Source organism: Quercus robur, chromosome 6, assembly GCF_932294415.1.
Source record: "Quercus robur chromosome 6, dhQueRobu3.1, whole genome shotgun sequence".
Classification (NCBI taxonomy): Eukaryota; Viridiplantae; Streptophyta; class Magnoliopsida; order Fagales; family Fagaceae; genus Quercus; species Quercus robur.
In genome coordinates this window covers 28,230,609-28,249,130 of record NC_065539.1, presented here as the reverse complement: position 1 = coordinate 28,249,130, position 18,522 = coordinate 28,230,609, and the positions used below count along the sequence as shown (strand labels likewise).

General features: G+C 33.8%; 1 long non-coding RNA gene across 1 annotated transcript; it reads right to left on the bottom strand.

Moving 5' to 3' along the window:
• Positions 1 to 14,521: 14,521 nt before the first annotated feature.
• Positions 14,522 to 16,947, bottom strand: LOC126688411 (uncharacterized). The gene is made up of 3 exons (XR_007644256.1): positions 16,703 to 16,947; positions 15,700 to 15,766; positions 14,522 to 14,795 (listed from the first exon to the last, which is right to left on the bottom strand). It is a non-coding gene; the product is annotated as an uncharacterized LOC126688411 (long non-coding RNA).
• Between the last annotated feature and the right edge of the window lie 1,575 nt (positions 16,948 to 18,522).

Below are 18,522 nucleotides of genomic sequence, written 5' to 3'. Positions count from 1 at the left end.
GCTATGAAGACTTAAGAGTTTTGAAGCGTTTTGAAAGATAGGGCGCTGGAATTTTCTGAAGCTCTTGAAGATTTGTGAAGAAAAGAGAAAAATGGGTTCCCTCAAGACTTTATATAGAGGGAGAAGATGAGTGGGAATACTCCCATTCAAAATACTAGGAAAAATTTCAGCCATTAGATTGGCGTTTCACCATTGGATGCGGGGGACATAAAGCTACCTGCAGTAATTAATAACGCCTCATAGACTATGAAACGTCAGTAACAATTATGAGGCATGTAAAACCTCATTCTCACATGTGTAAATCAAAAAATTAGTTGATCTTATCTCTTAAAAATCAAAACCCCACTTTTTCTTCTCGGATAGGATGGAAAAACCGGAGTTTTAAGGGGCTATTGTAGGGACAAGGACCCAAAATAGTATATTGGGCCTTGGGCCTTGTCCGAGGACGTTGATAGGTCCGAAGAGAAGCAAGTAGTTGTTAAACATTCCCAATTAAAGTCTCAAAGATGAGGAACAAATGAGAGGTTGTTCGAGGAGGAAATCCTCCTCGGATATGATGAATACGGTTCACAATATGTACTCCATTTGTTAGCGTAATCCTCCAAGAAGCTCCAATGATAGAGACACGTTTCAGGAACATACGAGAAGGAAGGAAACCTAAAAATATCTAAGGGAAAGCTGCCACCACCGCATTAAATGAATTGCAGCTACTTCTATGGCCGTATTTATGTGAAGAAGACCTCTAAACAGTACTACCTTGGCTACCACAACTCACAGAAAACCAAAAAGGGTGTCAGATGGGATAGGTACTCAAGTAAGGGTTCGGATGATCCAAAGGAGGATATATAAGGTGAAAGACTCTTCATGGAAAAGGGATCGGAAAAAGGAGAAAGAGAACACTGTAGTAATCAAAATTGTCTCTATATTTAACTGTGATCAATATACATAATTATGGCCTCCTCAGACTGAAAGTCTATTGATATCAATACATTTTGTTTGTGCCTAATTGTCATTTAATTCCATATTAGCCGTTGTTCAATTTATTAGGGCCTAGTTCTTTGACCCATTCTCTACAAATTTATTGTATTGGGCTCATTGGGTCGAGATCCCATATACTTTGGGTTTGGACCACAAATCGGGACTCTACAGAGGTGTTGCCATGTTAGGAAAAAATGCCACTTAAAATGCTACCATGTTTACAATTTATACTTTAAAATACCGTACGATGTGTTCGGAGAGGCTCACTTTCATCAAACGTGTATCTATAAAGTGAGCGTTTGGGGTGGGCGTCTGCGTTTTTTCAGTTTGCGTTTATAGATTTCTTTTTTTCCCCTGTGCATGAATAGTAACATCACATGGGTTCACTGTGCAAGGGACAAAAATCACTGTTCACACACTGTTCATCATTGTAGCAGCACTGTTCATGCATTAAAAAATATTAAAAATGGGTCTCATGGCACTATTCACATATTTAAAATTATTTTGCTACAGTGTTTTCAATTTTCAGTTTTCAGTTTCAGTAACAATAAGTTCAATCCAAACGGACCCAAAAACATCAAGCCACCTATCAAAAAAAAAAAAAAAAACACAAACCCTAAAACGCAAACTCCATATTTCCCAATCGAAAGTTCACACTCACTCTGACTTCCTCCTCTTTGCTGCAACTCCATAGACACACAGATCATAATACCGTGTTCCAGATCAACAAGCATTTGAAAAAAGAAAACCCAAAAGGAAGCGAAAAAAAAAATAAATAAATAAATTTATTCGTCTTCTGCAACAGTGAAAGCTGAAAAACTTCGTTCGTCCTCTGCAATAATAGGCAATTCAAAAGCGATTTAGAAGATAATTCAGAAGGTAGGCATGTTTTTTTTCCCTCTTTTGGTTTTCTATTCAATTACCGTTTCTAGGGTTTTGAAAATTACTATAGAGTGTAGATTTATTGATGATTTCTCTCAAACTGAAATCGATTTGGTGTTGAAGAACATAGATTTATGTGTTGCCAAAAAAATAAAGTTCTGTCATTTCATTTATGTTGTTTTTAATTTTTTGTTGAAATTTTTTCCCCTTTTTATATTTTCGTTTCCCATGTCTCTTCTCTACCATTGTTGTTAAGGTTTTTACAGTAGATATTTAAAGTTTTTCGTTTGTAGTTGCTCTCATTTTAAAAAATGAAACCCTGGAACATAGAGAATAAGAAGGTATTGAACATTAAAATACCTTTCTGCCTCCACTGATGCCAATCTGCTACCTTTTTCCTTAATTTCCGATTTATTTTTACAATTTCTTGAGTTCTGTTTGTTCGATTGTTGTATTGATTAAATTTTGTTTTTGTTCAATTCAATATATTCGTTTTTGTTATTATTATGTTCCATTTTTGTTTTAGGCCCTTTTGATGTCGTTTTTCCTATGATGAATGTGTTGTTCATTCTGTTATGCATGTTCAGTTTTTGGTTTTTTTTGTTAGTTCTGTTATTTTTTCATGGTGAGATTTAAGTTTTGTTGTAGTTGTTTTTTTTTTTTTTTTTTTAAATGGTTTTATGTGTTGTTAAACCCATAAATTAGATTAATAAGACTTTGGTTCTATGCCCTCTGATTTGCAAATGTTGGGTTCTATTGCATATGACTAATTGCAGTAGTTAACAACATTCTACGCAATTTTTATATTTTTAGATTATTGCATCAATCTTGATGCTTGAGTTTAAATTGGTGAATGATCATTGCTTAATACTGCCAAGTAAAATAGATTTTGCACTTAAGTTTTTGCTATAGTAAATTTCAGACTTTGGTCTATGTTATTTAACCTGACTTATGGTCATCTTTTTTCCATATCTCACAAATGGCATATTTTTCTTTGAAGTGATTGGCATTATTAAAACAAAGGCCTTGATAAAAGAAAGTTAGTTGTTGTACATCATGCTGAGTGTCTCACATATTATTAGCATCTTTTGGAACTTCAGGAAAATTGGGAACATGTTAGAAAATTTTCCTGCCTATTTTAGTTATGCATTTTCATACTTTAATATTTACACTCATTTTTAGGCATTGTATTTCATAATCTTCACTTGATTATTTGTTGTCTTAGTGTACTGTTCAATCAAAATGCAGAATTTAAGTTTTGGGGCCATCAAAGCTGTTGGTCAACATTCTATACTCAAGGGTATATTTATGGAATTTATTAATTTGGTTATAATAGCAAATGTTCTTTTGGTTTTACATTATATATGTTCAATGAAATTCCATTAAAATTTGATATGTAATCTTCTCATTAGATTTTTTCCCTCATCATGATAAAAAACTGAGAAGTTATACTATGGTTGTTTAAAATCAAATTTTAATGGAAATGAATAGTTTGGTTATAAATATGGAGATTAACCTGAATACTTAAAAGAAAACTAATTTTAGACAGAACATAAGAAGAGGAAGAAGATTAAACCAATTCTAGGCAGAACATAATTTTGTTTAGGGTTGTTTGGTTTGGTAGTAGAGATTGAAATAGTGTCACCTCGCAATAAACTCTTCATCTTCTCCTACACAATAACCGATTCTTTACAAATACAATTTCTTTGTTATAGTCAACAAAAATATTTGAATTGCTGAATTTTTTATGCCAAAGTAAGAGATTATATTAAGTTTCTAGAGTTAGTGCATCAAATTAAATATATACTATAATTATTTTAGTAAAATAATATGGAGATTAACCTGAATACTTAAAAGAAAACTAATTTTAGACAGAACATAAGAAGAGGAAGAAGATTAAACCAATTCTAGGCAGAACATAATTTTGTTTAGGGTTGTTTGTTTTGGTAGTAGAGATTGAAATAGTGTCACCTCACAATAAACTCTTCATCTTCTCCTACACAATAACCGATTCTTTACAAATACAATTTCTTTGTTATAGTCAACAAAGATATTTGAATTGCTGAATTTTTTATGCCAAAGTAAGAGATTATATTAAGTTTCTAGAGTTAGTGCATCAAATTAAATATATACTGTAATTTTTTGTAAAATAATTTGTAAATGGCTGGTGTAGCAATTTAAAATGTGAATATTTGATGTGAGATTCAATTTAATGTATATTTTTGTTGTTAGTTCTATTATGTGTGTTTAATTTTTGGTCTTTTGGTTATGTAAAGGACTCGGTGTTGAGATTTACCTTTCTTATTGTCAGCTCTTTTATGGTTTTGTATGGAGCTTTAATTTTTGTTGTTTTTGGTTCTATAAATCAGATTCAGAAAACTTTGGTTTTGTGCCTCTTGATTTGAATGCATTGTTAGAGTTTTGATCTCATGATGGGTTAAAGTTATATGAAAAACTTAGCCAGTGTTCTTAGAAGTTCTAGGATGTGAACTACTCAAATGTATTTTTTTTTTATTGAGATCCATGGAAGAATGTATCAACTGTAGGTTTCACAATAGTAACTCTTTGAAATACAATTTCTAGAATTTTGAATCCTACCTAAATTTTAATGGATGGTTATCTTTTAAACTTAATAATATCATTATAATTTTTGGGTTTTTTGTTTTCTCTCTTACTTGTTCTGTTATTTGTAAGGGGGAGTGAAATTGTGGAATTTTGAATATTTGCTCAAGGTTATTTTCTTTTTCCATGAAGAGTTTGTTAATGACCATATTTATGAGACAAACTCTTTAAGTGACATGCATGGTTTATGTGAAGGGATTATTTTCCTGCAATTGCATTCTTCATATCTGTTTGGTTCTTTAATCTGCTTCTTCAACTGTTTTTTTTTAAATTATAATTATATTTAGGGATTCTAATCATAGTATACTTTTGACAGTTCTGTTATTGTTATAAACTTTATTATGTGTGTAACAAACTTAATCCTAATTTTTGGTTCCTAAGTTATTTGGTCTCATTTTTATTTTCTTTTTAAAAATTTAAATATTTAGTATAGCTCCTATCCTACTTCTTTACATTTATTTTCCTCAACTTTCTATTCCAAAATTCAATAATCAAATATTTTCTTTTATCCCCTTCTAAGTCTAAATGGCCTTTTGTACTAAAAAGAAGGCAGCTTCCAGTGTTTGTTTTCTTTTTTGAATCTATAATTTTTTTTATGTCTTTGTTTCTCCATTACTTTCTTTGGGGCTTGATTTAATTTTTATTTGATTTAAAGTTTGGTTGAGTGGGCTGTTAGGATATGAGTTGCATTACAACATAATGCTTATCAAGTTAAACTCTGCTCCTGCAATATGCCTTAATGGCTATTCTTTTTCTTTTCTTTTTTTAATAGTAGAATTACTTCATGCTTCCTAAATCTCTTACGAAGAAATTTATTGACTAATTGATATTACTTGAAATTGATTTACTTAATATTAGATTTCTTCCTTTTAAAATTTGTATGGTTTTTATTTTAGACTTGCTTGAATTAGTGTAGGATATTTGTGGCTGTCAATACATGAGGTGAGATTAGCCAAATAGGCAGTTTGCTTGGCTACAGGTTATTTTATTAGTATGAACTTTAAGAAAATAGGAATGATCACTGTAATGGATGGCCATTTGCATGGGAAATTATAGGTGAGACATCATCAATACTTCAAAGCATAATAGAAATGATTATACATGAGGAATATTACTATAAAACTGGTAGAAGCATATGGTAGATTAGTGTTATGCTTTATTTCATTCTTCCTTTTTACTTATTTTTCTCATAAATTACTCTTTAAAATACCATTTAAAGGAAAGAAAAACAGAGTTCTCCTTCCATTAGAGACCAAGAGGGAAATTGAAGAAGTTTGATATTTTTAATTTGATTTTGATTATGAATTTTTCACTGCCACAATTATTTTTTCTTTATGTCTTATTGTTATTACCTTTTATATATGTTTTGATCTCATATTAGGTTAAAATTATAGGAAAAAATAATTTTGTTACCCATGTTCTTAAAATTTTCTATTGTATATGACTAATTGTTAACAATGTTCTATTCAATTTTTATCTATTTTAGATTAGTTTTATGACATTTTGTATGCTGTTTCTGAAATGATTTCAAATTGTAGAGTGAGTATATGTGGAGTAAATTCAAAATTATTTTCTAGGATGTTTAAATTCTCATTGTAATTCTATTTTTGAAAAATAATTTCCTTAAACAAATTTTCAAACAGAATAACAATTGAAAACATCTTCTTTTAAAATAACCTTTCATAATTTTTTGCACTATTTAACTGCACTTTCTTTAAAGAACAGAATAATTTTCTAATCTAATCTAATCTAATACTATATATAAAAGCAGAAGTCTTTCCTGCAATTAAGGAGGTGCTGCCATGTAGGAAAAGTGACTATCTGAAATTCAGCCACGTTTAAGTTAAAAAGCGATAAATTACATTGTTTGGTAATGCTACAACACTGTTTAAAATCCTCTCATTATAAATAACAAAAAATAACCGATTAAAATTAAAGAGTACCCGTAAATAGAAATAGAGAGGCAATCAAATTGAGAGAGAGGCTATGAAGACACAAAGAAAGAAACAGGAAGAGAGAGAGGCGATGAAGACACGGTGAAAGTAACAGAAAAAGAGAGAGGCGATCCTACCTTCGCCAGTCCCCTCACCGTACTACGACCACCAGAACTACAGACACATAGTCTCTTCCATTCTGATTCTCCTTTTCCTTTGACAAATTCAGCTGTCTCTCTATCTTTCTTAAAATCAAAAACCCTAACCATTGAGTTCTCCTTCCATCAGCCTAGCCTCCACCCATATACTGTCGGGAAAAAACCCACTTAAAACATCAAGCAGTTGGAAGTATAGCCTCAACCCCAATTAACCCAATTAAAAGGAAAAAAGATCAAAAACTTCCATTACCCATGTATCCATAGTTTGCAATCAGAGAACGTCTTTCAATTTCTCTACCGGTTAGTTTTCTCTTTACTTTTCAGTTTGTGTATTAATTATGATCATTTTTTTATAATTTGGCTGGATTCTTTTTTTATTTAAATTTTTGGGTTATATTTTTTATTAAGGTATTTGAGTTAGATTTGGTTTTGTTTTAGGTATTTGGTTAAATTGATGTGTGGGTATCTATTTATGGTGTCCGGTTAAAAATAGAGCAATAGATTATTCTACAAAAAAATATAAGCCACACGAACAAGGTAGGAATAAAAAATGGCAATTGGGCTTTTTCCTTATCTAGGTATTTTAGAAGCATTAATGTGGACCTCTTTGAGGGATGCTTTATGATCTAGGTTTTTTTATTAGGAGTAGTTTTGTTTAATTAGTTTAAACAAATGGGTTAGATTTGGGTTTGAGGGATTTTGGTTAGAAGTTGTTTTGTTTAGGGTATCTAACTTGGCTTAAATTGGTTTTAAGTATCTAGAATCAATTTTGCCCATTTAGGTCACTTATTTTGAATTTGCTTTCCCATTCAGATTACAATGAAGATTTGTTTTGTCACTCAAAACACAATTCTTTTATAATCAAAACCACACCAAAGTTTTATTTTAAAATTTTATTTTTTTGGGTTTGTTTTTTTTGAATGGTCACTTTATAAAAGCCAGTGTGAATTTGCGAAGAAATTTTATATTGGATGTCTCCTCTGCTCGATCACTTTAGAAATGTAATATGTTTAATTGTCTCTATCCAACTTCACTGCTGACTCTTTTGTTTTTTATTTTTTATTTTTATAGTAGTTATCTTCAAATTTGACACTTGGTATCTTTTCTTTTCATTCATGATTCCTTAATGTGATATCTTATAATTAGAACTGTTTTTGACTTTAACACAGGAGAAAGTTTTAAGATTCAAATAATAGAAAAATTTCCAAATCATTTTTCTCAGACTTTGTAAATTATGTTTAGAATACTTCAATTTCATATTAATTTGATAAGATTTTTTAATGTTCTTGCTGCCTATATCTTAGCTTATGTATTATGTCTTTATATTAACTAATGAAATATTTCCACAATTCATGTTATGGATCATGTTATTGTCACTTGGATATCCCCACAAATATATATATATATATATATATATATATATATATATATATATATATATATATATATATATCGGTGTATGTTCTATTAGTGCTCTCAATCATGTTATGATATTAGAATTTTAATTAGATTGGTCCATAAAAGAATCATCCTTCAATTGTGTTCTTTGTGGACATCATTATAAAAAAAAACATGTATCATTTGTGTATGGTATGTTAATGCTCACAATTATGTTATTAAACTAGAATCATTACAAATTGCAATACAGAAAACCAGAAAACCATAATTTCACTTAGAAAACATTATAAATTGGAACTGCTATACACTCTAAACTTTCAAATTTTACAAAATAATGTTGCAGAGAAGAGATGTGTCAGAGTAGCAAATCGTATGGCAGTTGCAGTGACTATTGAAAGGATGGAGGGAAGGTGTAAAAAAAAAATGGTGAACTGTTTATTGTTGATTACCATTGTGTCTTATGTATGTGTTAAGAAATATTAGATTGAAGATCAAGTTATTCACTTATTTGTACACAGTTATAATTAAAAAAAGAAGAAGTTATATGCAGTTTTGCACACAACTTTTATTTCCATGACTTTGGTCTATGGTACTATAAACCTTAGTAACTTTTCCACTATATTTCTGTTTTGTATGAGAAGGCGCTTTTTTGAAATTATATTTAAATTAATATATATATATATATATATATATATATATATATTAATTCCAATTACTTGGGACTTGCTCTCTACAATATTCAATTCTGTTTGACCTTTCTATTCCTTTAGCAAATGTAAATGTTTATGTTTTTATTCTTTTTCTTTTCAATGCTAGGCTTCTTAATTCAGTGCATTTGTAATTAATAAACCTAAAAATTAATATCAATGACTGTGTACAATTTAGTATGGAAGAAGATGGCAACTCATTTTCAATGCCTGATTACAGAAATCAAGCCCGCGTACATCTTACACCTGTTTCCTTTGTTATATGTGAATAAATTGAGTCTTGTAGGAATTAGGATATGTATCATAGATGTGTATATATTGTGCATTGTAAAACTGAGAAGTATGTTGATTTTTTTCCCTATCTTTAGGAAAAGTTATTTAGATCTAATTTTAAGTTGCTGGCTCTATTTTTCTTTTACTTTTTACTTCTTTTGTGTGTGTGTGTGGGGGGGGGGGAGTGTGTGTGTGTACGTGTGTGTGGTGGTGATGGTATGTTTATCCACTCTACTTTTAAGTTCAAATCATGTTGCAAGTTATATGCTCAACTTTGAACTTGGATTTCGACCTAATGTAGTTTGCAATTAGCATGCTTTTTCTTTTAGGGTTTGTATTATTCTCACACTACATAGATGCCCCTGATGCCAATAAGCTAATACTGTGGGAGAAACATTTTATGAATAACATCAACATTTTAGCCGAGGATCCATGTGGTGTGAGTGAACTAGGCTTTAGTTACATGGTGATGGATGACATTATCCCTGGGTTCTATAAAATTGTCATATCCATGTTGGCAAGGTGATATTTCATTTTTCCGTTATGGAATTCGATGCTGCTTGAGAATTGATTAGCTATGATCAAATCCAATTTAGCTTCGCTACAACATCAAGTATTTGTAATCTATAACAACTTTGGTTTTGATTCCATGTTCATTTCCTTTTTCTGATGCCATCTCCCTTTAATTCTTACATTGTGTCATTTAGTTTGGTAGGAATTCCTTAAAAAATAAATAATAATATAGCACATGTCTGCATTTGATTAGACTAAGGAAAGGTTTAAGCAGGTCTTGCTTTTTCTTTTTACGTTGGTATTCTTTTATGAATATAGCACATGTCTGCATTTGATTATTTTGTGCTTTTTTATCAAAAGGAAGTTATTGTAGATTTAGATGGTGATTGATATATATATATATATATATATATATATATATATATATATATATATATATATATATAGGCCCATTAAATATCCTATGGGTTTGAATTTAATGGTAGAGTGAATTATGTCCATGGAAATAATAGTGATTTTAATGATTCAATGTGTGTGTGTGTATATCTATATATTTTATCCTTACTATGCTTGCTTAATCCATATAATCATTGTTAAAATTAGAGATATGCACATGTCTTGATTACCATCTTGATTTGTAGCTGATATTTCTGCTATAGTAGAAATGATTATACATGGGGGAATATTACTATAAAAATGGTAGAAGCATATGGTAGATTAATGTTATGCTTTTATTTTGAAGCAAATAGAAAGATGTGCTTAATAGGTTGGGTTTGAGGATAACAAATTTTTTTTTTTTTTTCAAATTTTGCTGGAAGGGTAAAGATTGTTGAGAATTTGTGCCGTTTTAAAAATAAATGGCAAATATAGTAGGCAAGATCACCATTGAGCAATTGTAGGCAATGAGAGTTTTAGTAGGGATGGCATTAACAGAATAAGATCCTTGGTCCCTTTGTAAGTGTTTGTTTCCTATTAATTTGTTTCTTCTCTTCTACTTATTTCATACTTCAATAACTATATTCTCTCGAATCCACAACCTTCAAAAAAGCTTTGAACCAATTAGTTAGAACTTTTGAGATTTTGATTATGTCTGTCTTTTAGAAGAACACCTGCACATTAACATCATTACCTGAACAACTAACCATCCACCCCCTTCCCTATTTTACCATCACATTAAGTATAATATATTAAGTTGATTGTTTTCTAATTCATAAAATGATCCCATGCATTGTGCGGGTTAAACACTAGTATATATTAATAAGTAAAGTTTAGAGAAAATCCAATTAGATTTTACAATTGAAGTCCAATTTTGCGCCATGTGTTGTAAATTATTTATTTTTAGAGAGAGTTTTTATTCTTAATTTTGGAATCAAATGTGAGAGCATATCATAAATATCCATTTAAATGAGTTATTGTGTACAAAAACCAAAGAGTCTAGAATTAATGAACATAAAAATAGCCAAAGGCCTTGTAGTTGAATTGGCACCTCCCCATGCACAAAGTGCTTGGGGGTCTAGGGGGAAAATGGTTCGAGCTGCGGGAATAGCAGCATGTTGTAATTATCTCTAAAAAAAAAATGAACATAAAATTTTTTAAAAATGGACAATTTACATTTTCTATCTAATAAATTTCTAACAAGACTTTTCAAAGAGTTAAAACAAATATAAGAATGACTATCAATAATATTTAAATTATATCTGTAAGATTATTATACTATGCATCTTAATGTGCATATGCATGAGGTTACAAGCTAGTTGAAATAAAATACGACGGTGAGTCCATAACTCACAAATTCCAAGAACTAGTTGATTTGTTAACAACACAATCTATTGATTTGATAGGAGTTGAGAAGTTTGATTTTATTTTCAAGATGTTGTTAAATTCATGTTGTAAATCAATTGAAAGACTATGGAAAGAAATCTTAAGCTACAATATATCAAGGATACAAGTTTCAACATCAGATATAGTTATTAAAATATTTGAAGTATTTGTTTATTTGGAGAAAAAAATTTAAAAAAAAAATTTAGACAAAAACTCAAGGTCAAGTTTCATTTAAGTGGAGGGTTTAATGAAAGACAAAATAGGGGGAAGTTTTTATAATTTTATAATTTTTTATATAATTTTCAGATTTAGGATTTAAAAAAAAATATTTTAGGTGTTCTTAAGGTTTTCCTAGTCAAATTGGAGTCCTTGCCATGCATCAATTAAGATCTGTGGGGGCCAGCCAATCAACAGGCCCATTAAGGTCAGGATCGTTGGGCCTGCGGCCCATCCGAGGATGGACATCCGTCCGAGGAGGCCAGGTCATGTCATAAGGTTAATTACCGAGGGAGGGTGATGGACAATATCACGAAAGTAGAGTTCCGTGTTCGTCCGAGGACACCATACTCCTCGGCATTATGCGTCCGAGGACGATTAGGACGCGGTCTTATTACAACCGGACCTAGGAATTACGTCACCACTAAAGATGGGATAACAGACCAAGGGTAAGAAAGAAAGAGCGAACAAATATCTATAACTACAGCTGCCTCCGCATTAATTATCTCTCAACCAACTCTCTGGACGCATTAATGTGGAGGTGATACCTGAACAGTAAGGAGGCAGCCTTACAGCTGCCCATAAGAAGTTCCAGGAGGTGCTAGATGAGACAGAAAGAAATCCCCCGAACCCAACCTACACGTGTGTGGTGGGGATGGAACACAAAGGGTGGTATATAAACTGAAAGAAGAACATGCAAGGGGGGGGGGGATCGGAACAAAAAAGAAAAGAAAGAAAAGCATAGATTGAAGAAGGAGAACATAAAAAGCAAAAGAACTGTATCGATTACCAAAAGGAAACGATCGTTGTACCAGCTCTGAGCCTTCAATATACGTGAGGGTGAACCTTTTCATTCCAAAAAAGTTAATCTAGTTCTTAAACACTCACGCTCTACAAATTATATTGTTTGGGCCTATTTACGTGCGAACCCAGTATCGTTTTGGGTCGTTGCAAATCGAGTCCTTACAATTGGTGCCGTCTGTGGGAAGAGCTTGTGTTAACTTAAAGGACTTCCGGTGCAACGTTTCTGATGGAGGAAGTGGGTCCACATCACCCCGCGGCGGGACCGCAGCAGGAGGATGTCAACCTACACCAGGCAGAGTCAAGGGGCTCCCAGCATGGTGATCCTCGAAGGAGTCCCGAACGAAGAGAAGGCCATGAGGGGAGTGTACGTACAACTCATACCACCAGGAGCCACTCTCGGGGGAAGAGTCACGTCTCCCACGCGAAGCATGATGGGAATCTGCAACGTAAGATTGCAGATTTGAAGAGAGAGTTGCGCCATGCACGGCGGGAACGCTCCCCACCTTACTCCAAACCATCATCTGAGGAGTTGGATGGAGCTAGTTATAGGCGGAGATCGAGAACTCCGCCAAGCGAGACTTTCTCCTATGAAGAGGAGCACCGCCCTCGACGTAAGCGTAGAAGTCCACCTAGCAAGGGCTTGGGAAACGATGCCATGAACAAAGCCTTGAGTCAAATTTCCAAGTCGCCCTTTACGAGAAACATAGATGATGCGATTCATCCTCGGCGATTCCATCAGCTTACGTTCTCTCTATATGATGGCCATTCAGATCCAGTGGAACATGTAAGCTATTTCAACCAGAAGATGGCTATCTATTCCAGAAACGAGGCTTTGATGTGCAAAGTTTTTCCATCGAGCTTGGGTCCGACGGCGATGAGGTGGTTCAACGGCTTAAGGGCCAATTCTGTTGGATTTTTCAAAACACTAACTCGGGCTTTTGGTGCTCGCTTTATTACATGCAGTAGGACTCCTCGGCCCTTGGGATCTTTGCTGACTCTGTCTATGCGAGAGGGCGAGACTCTCAAGAACTACTCGGATAGGTACTGGGAAATGTTTAATGAAATAGAGGGAAAGAATGATGTTGTCACTATAACCACTTTCAAAGCTGGCTTCCCAGCTGATCACGATTTAAGGAAATCCATGACGGGTAAACCTGTCACCAGTGCGCGCCAACTGATGGACAGAATAGATAAGTACAGAAGAGTAGAGGAAGATCAACTTCAGGGAAAAGGAAAGGCCAAGGTGATCCCTCAGGAGAGGAGGGATCTCAGGTCGGACCGTTATAATAGCACCCGACCCCGGAGGGATTTTGTTGGGCAGTCGGGTTCGGCGGACGCCCAGGTGGTTAATGCAATATTTCGAGAGCCAGTGCAGCAGGTTTTGGAGAAGATAAAGAACGAGCCATTCTTCAAATGGCCGAACAAGATGGCGGGAGAGCCTAGGAAATGCAACCCGAACTTATACTGCCACTATCATCAGGATCATGGGCAAACGACGGATAATTGCAGGAACTTATGGGATCACTTGGAACAATTGGTCCGTGAAGGGAAATTAAAACAACTTTTGCATCACTCCAGTGGAAGGGCGAGTCAAGCAGGTTCAGAGGTATGTGGGGACGCTTCATCAAGACTCCCTCTGGGTACGATTAACGTTATCTTTGCGGCCCCGGGAAGGACTGGATCTTGCCCCTCCAGAGTATTGTCGGTGTCCCGATCCCCAACCGAGGATCATTCCCAAGCATTGAAGAGAGCCAAGGTGCGTGTCCCACTGATTCTAGGCTTTTCAGATGAGGATATGGTTGGGACCATACAGCCCCATGAGGATGCTTTGGTGGTAACGTTGAGAATTGGCGGGTACGATGTCAGAAGAGTGATGGTTGATCAGGGTAGCGCTGTGGATGTGATGTATCCAGACTTGTACAAGGGGCTAGGTTTGAAGCCAGGGTACTTAACAACCTATAACTCTTCTCTAATACGTTTTGAGGGAAGGTTGGTGTCACGACCCAAACCTGTATTTCAGAGTTTAGAGCATGACCGGCATGTTAATATCAAGTTTACCTCAATATTAACACGAACCAACCTAAACTGAAGGTACATATCAAGAATTGTTTCTTGAATTCCTGCTTATTGTCTTGCATAAAAGCCAATATATACAAAAATGATGGCAACCCTGACATTTCATTTCCTTCAAACTTGGAAACAAATACCACCTGTCTGAAACTTAAGGTATTCAAGTAAAAATTTACATAGCTAAACGTTTAGCAAAACTCTTATTACAAACCTAACCCCAAAGACATACAACTGGGGTTCAAAACAAACTACAGTACCGAATTACATCTGTGCTCAAAGGATCAAGTACAACTTGATTCCTTCTATACAACAAAAGAGCTAACTGCTATACAACAAAACTCTACATTCTAACAAAACGAGAAAACACAGAATCCTTGCCACCTCTAATACTCTCGCTGCTTCCAGGAAGAACCTGTGCACTGAAATATAATAGGGTGAGCTGCGAAGCCCAGTAAGGTTTTAAAGCTCCATGGGCCTTTAATAAGAATGCATGTAAATCAAATAGTTTATGGATATGCCAAATTTGATAAAATAGCCTTCATACTGTTCATATTGTTCTTAAAAGTAACTTAAGAACTTTCAGATGAGAATGCTTCATTTTTCTTTCATATAATAAATAAAATGACATAACAAGGAACTTAAATATAAGTCAGTAATCTTATCTTTGAATGGATCATCAAATACTTTATCATAACTTCTCATCAGATTTATAACACATTCAATATACCTTTTACATAATTTCTAAATAGCTTTATACCTCATTTATAATACAGATTAGTTAATCCAATTGTAAGTCTGTCACTACTTTGGGAGGCTTCCAGCACAGAGTGCCGGGCATCCAACATTCCCCACAATGCCAAGTAATTCCGGAATCATATCATAATACATACTTTCAACCATGGGGGTAGGTTGACATCCTCCACAAGTTGGTTGTTACCAACAAGGGCGGGTACAGCAGAGCCAGTCCCACTTTTAATGGCCAATCAGAATTTCCATGGAAATGCCAGTACTATAACCCCTACTGGCTGAGTTCAGAACATAACAATGGAATAACCCGAAACTACATTTTTCTGATAACTTTGCTTTTACATAAATGTTTCACAAAGTAGCATATCCACTTCGTTTTTAAATAATATGTTCGTGATATATATCATAGCATCAATATGCTAAAACTATTATGTATGTAACATTGAATAACTCACGAACACGTATTTTACTTAAATCATGCATATACGTAATATCTCTAATTAAGAGCTTTAATACATAATATTTTTCTAAATAAATTTTTATGCTTATCAAAAGCACATGTCACAAGTCCCTTACCTGAAAACAGATGGCGCGAGAGATTGTACACGAGGAGCTCAGGTGTCCGTGTTCTCGTTCTCGCCACCTAAATGAAAAGAACCAAAACTTATTATGGACCAACTCTTCCTAATATATAAACTTATACCTCAATCACAACCTAACTCTCAAACTCTAGAAAATCCTAATTCCCATCACATAAAGTTTCCCCAAAACATATATTACAATCATCAAACATATATTGCAGCCAAACCATAGAAAAACCAATCCATAAAATTTATATATGCTTCAAACATACCAAAGGATGAGCGTATTAAATTATAGCTCAAAGCATACACCCTAACTTGAGAATTAAATCCACAAAGTTAGGTGTAGCATATATTGTTCACTGCTCATTACAGCCACGTATGCTCCATTTGTAAAATACAAACGGGCTGTCCACAGACCTCCAATTGTCATGAAATTTTACAGGACTACTCCCCTGTATGTCCAGTATAAACCATAAAAATTTCGGAGTCAAAACATTAACCCATGATTTACTAAAAATCACACAAGACAGTAAACTCAAATCTGTCCTGACAGAATTTCTTGCAACTTTCAAATTAAACCACTAATTTTATGTTCATCCAAATACTGTGAGACCACTTCTATAACAATCATCTGTGTCTTAGAATTCATAAAAACTACTCCTTGCATCCTAACTCACAAAATACAATTTAATACAGAATTTTCTTGTAGTGAACATCAAATCTGTCACAGAGTCAGCTTCAGTACATATTCTTACAAAATCATCAACAAATAGCAATAGGTCTTAATTTCGTTTGGATATTTTTATACCTATAGTATACATATTAAAATACCCTAATAAGCATTCAATAGACCACAATATCATCAATATTTCAAGTAACTAAAACAGAATCACCCATTCAACTTCCAGAAACAGAGTAGAGAACAAAGAGGGAAAATAAGCAAACAAATTTTACTATCCAAATACACAAAATCAGATGAGGTTTAACTTACTTACCCACACACTTTGAAGATAAAATCTTAGGGTTAATTGTCTAATTTCTTCTTCAAAGAAACTAGAATTTTTGGTGAGAAAGGAAGGGAGAGATGTTGCCGTGTAAGGAAGGAAGAAGAAAGAAGAACAAAGAAAGGGGAAATAGAGAAAGAAGAAAAGCAGCTGCTGGACTTCAGAAGCAGCCAAGAAAATCAGAAAAGCAAGAAGACTTTTGGGGCTTGGGTACGTGTATGGCTAGGGAGAAACAAATATCACAAACACCTTTTCCCATTTTTCTTGCATTCACACACACACATATAAATATATATATATATATATATATATATATATATATATATATATATATATATAAACTTTGCATTCACACTTACTACAAAGAATAAATAACACATTACCCACACACACATATATATATCCTTAATTTTATAAAGTTATATCTAACACATTAAAATGGCATATATGTTCTATAATATAACAAAATCAAAGTTTCATGCACTTAAAAGTAATTAAAATAATGACATGCATATAAACTCATAAAATTAATTAGGCAATTAGGTTGGGGTGTTACATCCTTCCCTCCTTAAAAAATTTTCGTCCTCGAAAATTGTACACATACCATCAACAAAGAGATTCGGATACTTTTGCCTCATTTCCTCCTCTGCCTCCCAAGTTGCCTCTTCTGTAGAGTGATTTCTCCACAACACCTTGACTATAGGAATTGTCTTGGTGCGAAGAACTTGCTCCTTACGATCTAAAATTCTAATTGGGATCTCTTCATATGACAAGTTCTCTTGGATTTGAAGTGGTTCATACTCTATCACATGCTTTGAATCAGGAATATATTTTCTGAGATTAGAGATATGAAATACATTGTGTATCTTGGATAATGCAGGAGGTAAGGCAATTCGATATGCAGCTGATCCAATCTTGTCAAGTATCTCAAATGGTCCAACAAATCTAGGACTTAGCTTATTTGTCTTCCCAAATCTCATCACTCCCTTCAATGGTGAAACTTTGATAAATACATGATCTCCCACATCGAATTCAATGTCTCGTCGTTTCTTATCAGCATGGCTTTTCTGCCTACTCTGAGTAGCCTTTAGTCGTTCACGAATCAACCGGATTTTATCAACTGTAATCTGCACAATCTCGGGTCCTATCAACTTCCTTTCTCCAACTTCATCCCAACAAATCGGTGACCGACATCGTCGTCCATATAAAGACTCAAAAGGAGCCATCCCAATGCTAGAATGATAGCTATTGTTGTAGGCAAACTCAATTAAGGGTAAATGACTATCCCATCTGCCTCCTAAATCCAAAACACAAGCCCGCAACATGTCTTCAAAGGTCTGAATAGTACGTTCAGATTGTCCATCTGTCTCAGGATGATAAGCTGTGCTGAATGTTAGTTTAGTACCCAAAGCTGTCTGTAAGCTCTCCCAAAAATGTGAAGTAAACTTAGGATCTCTATCAGACACAATAGATAAAGGAACCCCATGTAATCTCACAATTTCTTGTATATATAACTCAGCAAGCTTATTTAAAGGATAGTTAACCTTCACACGAAGAAAATGAGCTGACTTGGTTACACGATCTACAATCACCCAAACCGAATCATAACCTTGAAGTGATTTTGGGAGTCCCACAACAAAATCCATAGAAATATGCTCCCACTTCCACTCAGGAATAGGGAGAGGCTGTAATAGTCCTCCAGGTCGTTGATGTTCAGCTTTTATTTGTTGACAAGTCAAGCAACGACTTACAAATTCAGCAATATCTTTCTTCATACCACTCCACCAGAAATTTCCTCTCAAGTCCTGATA